Source organism: Pongo pygmaeus, chromosome 1 (assembly GCF_028885625.2).
Source record: "Pongo pygmaeus isolate AG05252 chromosome 1, NHGRI_mPonPyg2-v2.0_pri, whole genome shotgun sequence".
In the NCBI taxonomy this organism is placed as follows: domain Eukaryota; kingdom Metazoa; phylum Chordata; class Mammalia; order Primates; family Hominidae; genus Pongo; species Pongo pygmaeus.
Window position 1 is genome coordinate 75,120,374 of NC_072373.2, and position 13,442 is coordinate 75,133,815.

The 13,442-nt window shown below is 37.3% G+C and overlaps 1 protein-coding gene and 1 pseudogene across 12 annotated transcripts in view; one reads left to right on the plus strand and one right to left on the minus strand.

Moving 5' to 3' along the window:
* The window catches only part of RABGAP1L (RAB GTPase activating protein 1 like), an 852,978-nt gene that overhangs the window by 147,163 nt on the left and 692,373 nt on the right, over window positions 1–13,442 (minus strand). The gene's annotated exons all lie outside the window — the stretch shown is intronic.
* LOC129013245 (NADH dehydrogenase [ubiquinone] 1 alpha subcomplex assembly factor 4-like) lies at window positions 2,951–3,454 on the plus strand (annotated as a pseudogene).

Consider the following 13,442-nt stretch of genomic DNA (forward strand, 5'->3'; position numbering starts at 1 on the left):
CAATCCACAACAGAATCAGCAATAATACAGTTTCATTCCTTTTAGAAACATTAAAAACAAAACAAAGCAAAACATTTAATTTCATTTCCTAAAGATAAATAACAAACTTCTGCTAAAAATGATCAATATTATCTTTAAAGAAACTTGATTATCCTAACAATATAGAAACATTTTTCTACTAATGATACTCCTTTACAGTCATTAAAATCAGTTGTTTAAATTTTTCTTCATGGGTTCTACTTTTTTTTGTTTTTATTTTTTTTGAGACCAAATCTTGCTCTGTCACCCAGGCTGGAGTGCAGTGGCATGATCTCAGCTCACTGCAGCCTCTGTCTCCTGGGTTCAAGTGATTCTCTTTCCTCAGCCTCCCGAGTAGCTGGCATTACAGGCCCACACCAACACGCCCAGCTGATTTTTTTGTATTTTTAGTAGCGATGGGGTTTCACTATGTTGGCCAGGCTGGTCTCGAACTCCTGGCCTCAAGTGATCAGCCCACCTCAGCCTCCCAAATTGCTGGGATTACAGGTGTGAGCCACCATGCCCAGCCGGGTTCCACTTTTATCACAGATAAATCTTTTTATAATACACTATACATAAGGCAGAAGCATTCCTTGACCTCAGCAGGCTTACAACAAGTCCCTGAAGTCATCTAAGAAAGAAAAAACTGGACCATGTAACTTACTGGCAAAAAGAAAAAGCATGACAAGCCAGTAACAGAGAGTCACAGTCTTATTGCACTTGATGATGGATGCTACGGACTCCTGATGCTGACTTGCAGCATTTCTGTTGTGTGCTTTTCTACTCAGAATGTGAAGTGATGGGAATCACAGAAGTAATTCCCCACACTCTTGAATCCTCCGACACTCTTCAGAGACCTTAACCAATATGTTTCTTCTCTGTGGTTCTCAAAGTTACTTTTTCTAGGTAAAAGTTTACAAAAGTACAATCAATTAAATAAAAAGTAAATAACAGCTTTCCACACTGTTAAATTAAAAGAATTAATTGAAAGGTAAGTTCTAGTGTATAGCAACTTAAAAGGTAAACTACCTTTATTCAGTCTTGGATAAAACTGCCAATGGAACAAAATTGGGTTAATTTAAGTGAAACTCTAGAAAAACTAAAGTAGTCAAAGAATTCCAGTGTTACTTGATTGCACTATCATCTCAGAAATTTCTCTCATGACCATTTAAATCCAGGTCACATAAACCCAGGAATTTTTAGAAAGGTAGGAGTTAATTTCCTAAGACATCCAAAGAAAAGGCCAGGTGTGGTGGCACACATTGTAATCCCAACACTTTGGGAAGCTGAGGTGGGAGGACTGCTAGAGCCCAGGAGTTCGAGACCAGCCTGGGCAACCACAGAGAGACTCTGTCTCTATCAAAAAAAAAATTAAAAAAAAAAAAGCTGTGCATGGTGGTGCACGTCTGTAGCCAAGCTCCTCAGGAGACTGAGATGGGAAGATTGCTTGAGCCTGGAAGGTCAAGGTTGCAGTGAGCGGAGATTGTACTCCAGCACGGGCGACAGAGCAAGGGCTTGTCTCAAAAAAAAAAAAAGAAAAGAAAAAAAGAAGGAAATGGCAACTTCTTCATTGAAAATACAAGATTATTTAAAACAGAAATGCCCAAAAATTGCTTCTAAGACTATAATATGAAAGAGGGAAAGACTGAGACAGGTATAAAAAATTCATTCTCTGCACAATTGGAGAAAGTAATGAAAAGACAGCAGAGCATATTCTACTTATGGCACCAATGGAAATGATGCAGCCTCTGGCTGACACATGACACTGTTCCACCGGCTCTGCAGCTGCTTTGGCTCTACCTGTCACACCCAGACTGGAGGGAATATGGCTCCCATCTCTAAAGCCTCTGAAAGCCCACATGTATTAAAGTTTTAGAACGTAATTTTGCTCTATTAGTTTCTACTCCTATATAACAAATTTAGCAGCTGAAAACAATATCCATTTATTATCTCACATCTCTGTAGGTCAGGGGTCCCAAGTGGGCTCTGCTCAGGGTATCACAAAGCTGAAATCAAGATGCCTGTTGGGCTGGACTCTCATCTGGAGACTGGGGAAGAATCCACTCTCAACCTCTTTCAGGTTTTTGACAGAGCTAGTAGTTCCTTGAGGTTGCAAGGATTTGGCCAGTTCCCTTGCTAGCTGTCAGCTGGGAGCTGCCCTCAGCTCCTCAAAACTACTTGCCTTCTTTCTCGAGTGGTCTCCTCCACTTTCAAAGCAGCTATTGCGCATTGAGTCCTTCTCATACTTCCAATCTCTTTGACTTTCCCTCCTGCCATTAGCCAAAGAAAGCTCTCTGCTTTCAAGGCTCATATGATTCGATTAGGCCCACTCAGATAATCTAGGCTTGAATTTCCTATTTTAAGGTCAACTGTGCCATATGGCAAAACATAATCACAGAATCAGTAATAGAGCATCATATTCATCATGATTCCAGGAATTACGGTGGGACATCTTTGGGGAAGGGAGGTATTTAAGAAATTACGCCTACTGCATTTACTGAAAACTTAAGGTAAACATAATAACAAAAGCCAAATAGTGTTGTCAACTTGTTCAAATGTAAAACAAAGATGTTCTAAATTCCTCATACTTAGATGAGTACCATATGCAAATGGTACAAAATACAAAAGGTATAAAAGATATACAGGAAAAAGCAAGGCTTCTTTCTAATAATGTCCCTCAGCCTCAGTTCTGTTCCCTGGGAATAATAACTGTTTACTAGTTTCTCATGTGTCCTTCCAGAAATATCCACATTTATTAAAGCATATGTATTTGGGAGGACTGAGTTGATTTATTCCTGAAAGGTTTGGTAGAATTCCCCTGTTAAATCACCAAGGCCTCAGTAGAAGAAAGTTATTCTAGGGTACCCCGGAGGTTTCCTGCACTGGTGTTCCCACGTGTGGCGTGAACCTGAGGGCATCATGTTATGAGGAGATGGAGGCTGCGGTGACTCGCAGCATCAGGAATTTCAACCTAGAGAACTGAGTGGAATGGGAAATCAACAAGATGAAGCCCTCTCCTGCTCCCAGACACCCCTCTACCAACAGCCTCCTGCGAGAGCAGATTAGTTTCTATCCAGAAATTAAGGGGGAGATTGCTCATAAAGATGACAAGTTGCTGTCATTTCTAAAAGATGTGTATGTTGATTCCAAAGATCCTGTGTCTTCCGTGCAGGTAAAAGCTGCTGAAACATGTCAAGAGCTGAAATAATTCAGATTGCCTTTCGGCCATCACTTTAATATGATAAATATTAAGATCACTCCCAAAGGCAAAATTTCCATTGTAGAAGCATTGACACTTCTCAATAATCATAAACTTTATCCAGAAACATGAACTGCTGAGAAAATAGCCCAAGAATACCATTTAGAACAGAAAGATGCGAATTCAGAAGTCAAAATCTTCCCTCCTGAAGACAAGAAAGCAATACAATCAAAGTGAAGAAAATCACAATTTCCTATGTATACTTCTCATCCTGTATATTTTCTTTTTCACATATTAAATTATGTTAATTACCATGTGTTTAATGCTAATTGTGAGAGCATACTCTTAATATTTATTGAGCTCCCCAACTTTTCAGGATTGCCATAGAATGTATTTTGTTTTCTTTTAATTTGGCATAGGCATATTTTATATGTACATGTCAGCATGACTAATCAGTACAACTGTACCTTTATTATAAGTAAAAGAGCGTGTTATTTTAGACACATCATACCAACTTTTAAATTGGTCATATGGCCCCTTGGGAAACATCCTGAATCCCTCATTTAAGTTTTACTGTTCAGTTTAGGTGTTTAGTTCATTCCTCATATGTGATAGTGAAAGTAAAAGCTTTCCTGACTCTTAAGACTGTGACATTTTCTTGTTAGGGAAAGAGACTTGATAGTGAGGTAGACTAACAGTATTTCCCAAATAAAGGCACACAGGAAAAAATTACAAATCAGTAGAATCTAATTAAAATTACTACTCCAGGGAGTAAGAAGTATCGAGGACTTATTTTATTTTGAATTGGTTTTAAGTATGGAATAATTGTTTTTACAGTTATAAAAAGTAATTAGTGGTGTTTACAAAATGTTGGGAATTTTTGCTTTGACAAACAAATAGGTAAGTCCCATGGCCTTCAGGGAGGCAGGCAGCAGTAGAAACTTTCGAAAAAGTTACATTTCTCTGGACTTAACATGGAAATAGAAACATTTAAAGAATAATTAAATAAGAAAACCATGGTAAATGAAATTTAGTGATTATAGTTTTGGATGTTAACGCTAGTTGAGAGAAGAGAGAAAAAACATCAAGTAGAAGCAGAGAACAGGATCATTGGAAGGGAGCTGAGAAACTGCTGCTTCATCCATTTTAGCAAACTTATGAGCACACCATGTACCAGCACTAGGATCTTGAGTGAGATTGTGTGAGTTTAGCTCTGCCTAATATATTATTATTGTGGGATCTTTGGGAGAATGTGTATCCTCTTTGAGACTGAATTTCTTCTATAAAATAAGCACACTGCTACCTTACTTAAATTTAAGGGTTATCATGAAGATAAATGAAACAGTAAAGGACTACAAAGGGCCAAGCAAATATGAATTATTTATGCAGTGGAGAAACAGGTACCTGGGGAGAATATATGATCTATGGTTCTATAGTTTATGACCTAACCAGGCCCAGAATTTAGGTTTTCAAATCCTAGTAATGAGTTTTTTCTGTTGTGCCGAAAAGTAGCACACCTCAGGAGAGGGAAAAGGTGTGAACTGTGGGTATATTGGGGTTATCAGTGCTTCTGAGGGAAGACAGGCATCACTACTTCCCAGAGATGCCCCTGGAAATGATATAGAAGATGCTGAAGAATTCAACATGATGACGGAAGGAGGGATTTGTAGTAATGCTAAGAATAGAAAAATGGACCAAGTGGAAAATTTGTAAGCATGTCTTTGAATGTAGATTTGTTATGTGAATAAACTATATACCTAGTTTATTTTTGGTTTAACATAATAATTCTTTTGAGAAAACATGAAATAACTACTCAACATAAAATGCATTTTAAAACTCCTATAAATCAGTCAAAACTTTATTTGTTTTATCATAATAGTCACTATTTGAGTCACTAGTGCTATTTCTGAGCCATCTCCTATTGGTATCTACATTGTGGTTAGGCAGCTGTTATATGGTTTCACATGACAAAATAAAGGACTTCCTATATATAAAAAAAAAGCAAGTTATTCTGTGATAATAGTTTAGACTTTCTAGTTATCTAAAGTTAGTATTGATTTTTTCAATTTTCCTAGAAAATCATCCATTTCTTCTAGGTTCTCAAATTAATTTGCACAGGATTGAGCAAAATATTTTCTTAGGATTCTCTTCTTTTCTATTTTTATCATTTACCCATTATTTCTTGGTTTATGCTCTTTCCTGTCTACTTTTTGATTTTATAAACTTAATACCCTATTTTAAAAAAATCAGCTCTTTTATTTAGCTGATCAATTTTTGTCTAATTTATTAACTTTTATTCCCTTCTTTTTTTTATGTTTACTGATCATTTTTCTAACTTTGAGTTAGATATTTAATGGAGTTATTTTCTTTCTTCATTAAGATAAGTGCCTCTGAACTCTATTTTAGCTCTGTCTCACAAGTTCTGATATATAGTGTTTTCATTATGCTTTTGTTTTAGATTTTCTATAACTTGTTTGGTTTCTTCTGATCTAAGAATTATTTTAGTAGAAAATTTAAAATGTCCAGGTGATGATATTCTTTTTCCTAAGTTCTAGTTTTATTGCAATGAGATCACAGAATGCTGTATATAGTTACTTCACCTTTTGAAATTCTTTGAAATTTTCTTTATGGTCTATTTTTGTGAATGTTTTATTTGACATTCTTAGTTTTCAGGATACAAAGCTTGACAAATCTCAAATATTTACTTCATTCATTATTTTATTTGGGTTTTCTTTCTCTTAGTTGTTGTCCACTTGATCTCTTATGAACTAAGAGAAGTGAATAAACATTCTTATCACTGCTATGTAACTATTATTCTTCATATTTTCTGTAGTTTTTGCTTTATGGATGTTTAATGCTATACTGTTGCTTTGAATTATTCCTCATTGCCTTATTTAAAGCTTTTCCATTAAATTCAATCTTGTCTGATAGTAAAGATATAATCTCTACTTTTTTCTTCATGTTTTCTCATGTTTTCCATCTTGTCTGTGTGATTCCTCATTGAGTCTATTACCCTTCTTCTTCTTCTTTTTTTTTTTTTTTTGAGACAGATTCTCACTGTGTCACCCAGGCTGGAATGCAATGGCTCGATCTCAGCTCACTGCAACCTCCACCTCCCAGGTTCAAGCAATTCTCCTGCCTCAGCCTCCCAAGTAGCTGGGATTACAGGTGCCTGCCACCATGCCCAGCTAAATTTTTTTTTTTTTTTTTGTATTTTTAGTAGAGACAGGGTTTCGAGCTCCTGACCTCAGGTGATCCGCCCGCCTCAGCCTCCCAAAGTGCTGGGATTACAGGCGTGAGTCACCGTGCCCAGCACCCCTGCTTCTTCTTTATACCCTAGGAAGGCCAAGAAAGCTCCTGCTGCCAGTCCACAAATCCTATCCCATAAACTGGGCATTATTGGTTTTGCCCCCTAGAAAGTTCTGCCAGCTTTGTGCGAGATCTGCAGCCATGGGCATTTTTAACTGCATTTATCATTCTTCATCACATTTTGTAGTCTGGAGTTGTGCATATATCTTTCTTTGAAGATAGGGTTCATGTTTCTACCATTTTGCTCTCCCAGTGCAGTTGGATAATTTGTAAGGGAGAAGGAAAATAATGCTGTAATCTTTGTTCTGTCATTTTAAAAATCAGAATCTAGAATTTATTTTTTGCCAATTCTCCTCCTCTATCCCATACTCTATGTCATGCTTTCTGGCCAAATGCTATGCTGTTCTGTGCTCTGTAGATGTTCTAGATAACAGTATGTTCTGGTCCTTAGTCCCCTAAATGTGAATGGCCTATCTAATATAGAATAATAGTTAAGCTTTCCTTAGTTCTGATGAGCAACATTATGCATATATTATCTGGTTCCTTGAAATTCCTCCCATAGTTTCTTGGCTGTTCTACACTGTCTATATCTATCTCTCCCAGAAATTTCTGGAAATCCGACTCTTGTCTCTAACTTGTATCTCCCTCTTCAGTTCAGTTTAGTCTGCCTGAAAAAATATTTTTACCAGGCAGTTCAAAGCTGCTGCTAAACCTTAAGACAGAACCATAGCTGGGCCACATTATGTACTCAATAGTGTTTCACCTATTATATACAGAGCCCTCTCCCGGGAATTGGTGAGGCACACCAAGATGAGTGCTTCAGGAACTCAAAATCTAATAGGGGAGAAAGAAAAAATATTGTTCTGAAGCTATTTTGCTAAATGCACATTTCCATGTAGTCTCCTCAGTGCCAACGTGTGCTATTAGTGTTAGCCATCTTTCTCTGAGCCCTCCCTGTAATGCATCACCTCTCTTAAACAATTAGGATTATATACATTGCTTTTTCCTATTCAAGGTCAATATATTCTTGGGTGGCCACAAAACTGCTATTGTTAATCAGTCCTTGCCTTGGTTACAGAGCTAACAGAATAAACACTGAACTCATAGAACAGCTGTATAAATTAGGATCCTTTGACCACAAAGAATAGAGACTCAGCAAAGTTGTCTCAAGTATCTGTGTGTAGATGTGCATGTGAGAGGGGTAACTGGGAACAGTTATTGTAAGGTTTCACATGAAAACAAGGAACAAAGGTATGTTTTGTGCCTAGGCCTTATGGGAACTCATGGAAAGTAGTTTAACCAGGTCTCATGAAAAGTATAGGAACACAGTTGGAGAATTTCAAGTTGTAATTTCAAGTTGTTCAGAATCCAATAGATAAGTAATGATGTAATTAGTTCTTTATCCCCTTGGCAGCAGTAATTTGTTGACCATCTTCTTCCCCCACAGATACAATTTAAATATATGTATCTACCCCCACCCCTACCAACACACACACACACACACACACACACACACACACGTAAAAAAGTTCATGACTTAGCTCCTACTTACTTGTCACTCTTGCTTACTCATGGCTTCTACTGACTCATGTCATTTTTGTCTGCCTCTTTTTCTGGTTAAGCAATTGGTGTTTGCTCCTATCAAATAATACTCTCTATTTCAAATTAAAAATTTCCTAAGAAAGAACATCTGATCAGTCCACTATGTCACTATTATCAGTTACATAAAACACTTGTACTAGGTTGTTAAATCTGTCAGCCTTCAATCTACCTGAATGCTTTAGGTCAAATGTTCTGAGATGTGGTCAAGATGGTAAAGTCATGCAATACAGAACATGGCCATCTATATGTATCTAGCTAGAGTTGGTATCCTTAGCAAGAGGCTACAGGTAGGACCCCTTAGGAAAGGACTCTGGGTATACAGAAACTCCGAGATTTCACCTATCCAATATAGTATAATTGTTAAGCTTTCCTCAGTTCCGATGACCAACATTATGCATTTTACCCTAGGTTCTCTGATTAGCAAAAAACATTAGTCTTGTGAAACAGATATGCTCATTTTATTGCATTTTAAGTATTTCTTTTATACTTACACATAATCACTGCCAAGATAAATGTCCATATGCTATACCACCAAAGGCATGAGAACTTAGCCTGGCCAGCTAGAAACTTTTTGGAAAGAGCTATATCAAATAGCTATTACTGCTAGTTTTCAAGGGGTTAAAGGGATTGATATATCTACTTCTATAAAGAGACCATCCATTCACTAGGGTCAAGCACTAGTATACCTAGAAGAAATTAGGGCTTACTTATAATTACATTTCTGCCACCTAAGACCACACAGACAAAAGATTTTTTATTTCACTTTTGACAAATCAGCACTGAATTTAGGTCTGCTCATAACAATCCCTACGAGAATAGCTTTTATTATCATCCTATAAAATGGGAAAGAAAATAATTCTAGATGCTAACAATGCCATCATTCTAGATTAGGGGTACACTAGATTAAGAGAATAAACTCCTATTGTTTTAGAATTTCAGCCAGAACACAGCTGTAAACTTCAGCCTGGCCTGGCATCTGAACTGAGGCAATAAATGCCATATTTGGCATAGCATTTGTTTGCCCAAATCTAACCATATGCCACTGGAATTGAAGAGGAGGCAATTCTCCACAGGGCCAGAATGTATTCCTTTAAAGCTCTCGTGGGGGCATGCTCTTCCACCTGTCCCTGTGTGTGAGATTTGCCCAATTCTTGCAAAACTATAAACTCTACCAATCATAAAAATAATCTGAAAATTTTTTAGAGTACACAAGTTGAAGATATATTCATCAAACAAAGGTGATAACAACTTAAGATCCTTACACAATAAACATCATAATGAGAAGTTTCTCATAAAAATATTTTCAATTTCCAGGTAATAACCTATATCTTATAGACATATTACTGATGTGGTTAAAAATAAATTCTTTATAGTGAATAATACAGAAAATTCATTCTACAAGGAACTTTTTTTTTTTTTGAGACCGAGTTTTGCTCTTGTTGCCCAGGCCGGAGTGCAATGGCACGATCTCGGCTCAGTGCAACCTCTGCCTCCCGGGTTCAAGCGATTCTTCTACCTCAGCCCCCCAAGTAGCTGGAATTACAGGCATGTGCTACCACGCCCAGCTAATTTTTGTATTTTCAGTAGAGATGGGGTTTTACCACGTTGGCCAGGCTGGTCTTGAACTCCTGACCTCAGGTGATTTGCCCACCTTGGCCTCCCAAAGTGCTGGGATTACAGGCATGAGCCACTGTGCCCCGGCTGGAACATATTTTTATGAATCAGATACATACCACACTAATTTCAGCATTCATTTGGTTTTCATCCAAGGAGTTACAGAGCACTTATAATATCATTTTGCCAGGAATCATGCTGGGTGTTCAGCATATGGAACTGAATTTACCTCATACCTTCCCTCAAGAGAAGGAGCGATGAAGCCAACAATGCAAAAAGACTGATAAGTAAATATAACAGAGAACAATGTCAGAGTATGTCTAGTTGGCTAATCCACTGGCCAAAGATACAGAAGGCACATTCTGGCTTCAGCATGTCCTATCAGAGATATGTCACACTTTGCATACTCTCAAAAGCGTTTACCTCAAGAGATACCATGGAATCTACTATCAGATGTACAAAGGAAGAAAACGTATTTCTCAACTTTGATTTATGATTATTTTGTATCCCAGTGTAAAAACTTGATTATTAAACTGGGCAAGAAGAGAGAGATCAAGATTGTCATCAAGTCTCTGTTTTACAATGAGGGTGCTATTAGCAAGTGGAAAGAAATAGCTATAGAAGAATACATCTTTGAAATGAATTACTGGGTCAGACAGAGGGAGAGAGAAAAACAGATTATCTGATATGGAGCATAGAAAGAAAGTATATCCTTCAACTCCTCTCTCATACCTCAAACATCTTAGCTTCCCTCACTCCCTGTACAAACCTCCTAACATCCTAATCTACTCAAGTTGCCTGGTCATGTATGACAGAAAATACATGTTGAAAAAAAAGAGAGAGAAAAGAAATGAATGGGAATAAAATTATGTTCTTGATACAACCTTGAAATAAAATTAACATCTTTTAATATATGCTAGCTGCTGAAGCAGTTGAATTACAGAATCTGAATGATTTGAAATAATAGTTTATTTTTTTGTTCATGCAAAGTTCAGATGGCAGAAAAGTAGGCATGGGGATTCTGAACCATGCAGTCATTTTAGGAATTTCAACTGAAGGTGGTTCTGTCACTCTCAGTGTGTGGCTTCCGAAGTCACTTTGGGTGCCAATATCCAGTTGACACAAGGGATAGACAGCATGAAAGCCGCATAAGGAATTTTTTTTTATATAACCAGACCAAAGGAAGAAATATACATCACTTTTATTCCCATTCCTTGACCCAGTCTCAGTCACATGCCTATACTAATAAAAACGAATTTTTATTTCACTTTTGACAATTCAGAACTGATTTTAGTTTGCTCATCACAATCTCTATGAGAACAGGTTTTATTATCATCTTATAAAACAGAAAAGAAAATAATTTTAGAAGCCAGAGGAGGCTGGGAAATATAGTCCAGCTGTGTCAGCAGAAAGAAAAAAAAAATAGATTTGGTGAACAGTTAGCCAATCTCTGCCACAGTGTCTCTCTCTGAATATTTTACTTTATCTGCAAATTCATCCAGCTCTTCTGTCCCAGGAATGTGAATTTAAATAAATGGTGTATTTATTGCATTGAAATTCTACTACTTAAAAAATTTGCCTCTCAGTGAAATTTGCTATAAATTGAATTGCCTATAAAAGGTAAATTTTCATTATCATTACATCCTGACTTGTTCGATTATGAGTTCAACTAACTAAGAATATTTTAAAAACCTCTTTAGTTTTATTATATCAAACAGTGGTACTATCTCCACTAGCATTCTTTATTTATCAAACTTAATATTTCTAAAACTGAACTCCTGATCATTCCCCCCTCCAAATTTCCTCCTGACTTCCTCAGCTCAGAAAAAAAGACTTCTGGACAAGCAGTTTTTCAAGTCAGGTGCTTAGGAATAACCCTTTATATTTTACTCACTCTCAAGTCTTTCACCTAATTTATCAGCAGGTTAGATATATTTTACCTTCAAAATGTATCTTTAATCTATTTATTTCTTCCAGTTTCCTCTAATCCAAGTCATATCTCCCTCTCATCTGGATTACTGCTACAGTTTCCTCTCTCCTTCCATCTTTAGAGAGGAACCCTTCAAAAGATTTGCAGGATACAATTCAAACTCTTAACCAAGGCCTTCAAGGACCTGCATGAATCTGGTCCCTGGCTTCATCTCCAACCTCATTTTCCAGCACTTATTTTGTTCTGTGTGTACCAGCCTTTTATTTTTTTGAAAAAGGCTAAATACCTTTCTTACTGAGGGCCTTGCAATATAGTATTGCTTGTCTAGAGAGTTTTATGCTTTTCTTTTTATAATGAAATGTATTTGCATATAAAAATATAATTGATATATATGACTCCCACCCATTCAAGCACTAAGGCCAAGACAGGCAATTATCCCAACAGCATGTCTGTGGGAAGAACAGGTTTATGGGGGGGATGGGCTTTTTTCTCCTAGTTCACTTATTGAGAGAGAAGTCTTTGAGAGTCCTGGCTTTGCCTTTTGTCTCCTGCACAAGATCTATTAAAGCCCATGGTTTTGGCCACCAGGGATTGGCAAATGCCCAGAGAAAAAAAACACAGATTTAGAATTTACTTCTTTTTTTTTTTTTTTTTCTCCAGACAGAGTTTCACTCTTGTTGCCCAGGCTGGAGTGCAATGGTGCCATCTTGGCTCACTGCAACCTCCGCCTCCCAGGTTCAAGTGATTCTCCTGCCTCAGCCTCCCAAGTAGCTGGGATTACATGTGTGTGCCACCACACCCTGCTAATTTTGTATTTTTAGTAGAGACAGGGTTTCTCCATGTTGGTCAGGCTGGTCTTGAACTCCCAACCTCAGGTGATCTGACTGCCTTGGCCTCCCAAAGTGCAGGGATTACAGGTGTGAGCCACCGTGCCTGGCCTAGAATTTATTTCTATATCAGGATTCAGACTTTCTCATAATTCCTGGCTTCTAAAAATGTTCCTTATTTTCCTACTAAGCCACACATTAAAAATTTTTAATTATTTTAGGCAGAACTTATATTGACATCTAGTCTACTATTTTTCCAGAAATACAAGCTCCTCTAAAAGCATACTTAATTATTCCTCTTCAGCTGGTTAGCTCCTATTGGTTTGTTAGGGCCTCAACTTAAAATGTCACTTCCTCAGAAAAGTTCTCCTTGATCATCATTCCTCAATCTAAGTTAGCTTTCTACTATTTTCTATCTTATAACAACTTTCTGTTTCCTTTTGTAACATTTATCACAACTTGGGATTTTATATTATTTTTGTGTTATCTGTCCCTTCCATTATCCTGAAAGCTTCAGGAGGACAGGAATATTTTCTGTTATGATCATAACTGAATGGAGTGCCTACTGCAGTACTAGGACCTAGTGGGTACATAATAAGTGGTAAAGATTAAGTGAAAGAATGAGTGGATGCCATGTAAATGATCATACTGCATTAGAGTAGTTTTAAATTCTGTTACTGGGCTAGGCATGATGGCTCACGCCTGTAATCCTAGCACTTTGGGAGGCTGAGGCAGGTGGATCACTTGAGCCCAGGAGTTCGAGAACAGCCTGGGCAACATGACAGAACCCTGTCTCTACTGTATATATATATATACACACACACATATATATATATACACACACACACACATACATACATACATACACACATACACACACACACACACACACACACACACACACACACAAATTAGCTGGTTGTGGTGGCATGTGCCTGTAGTC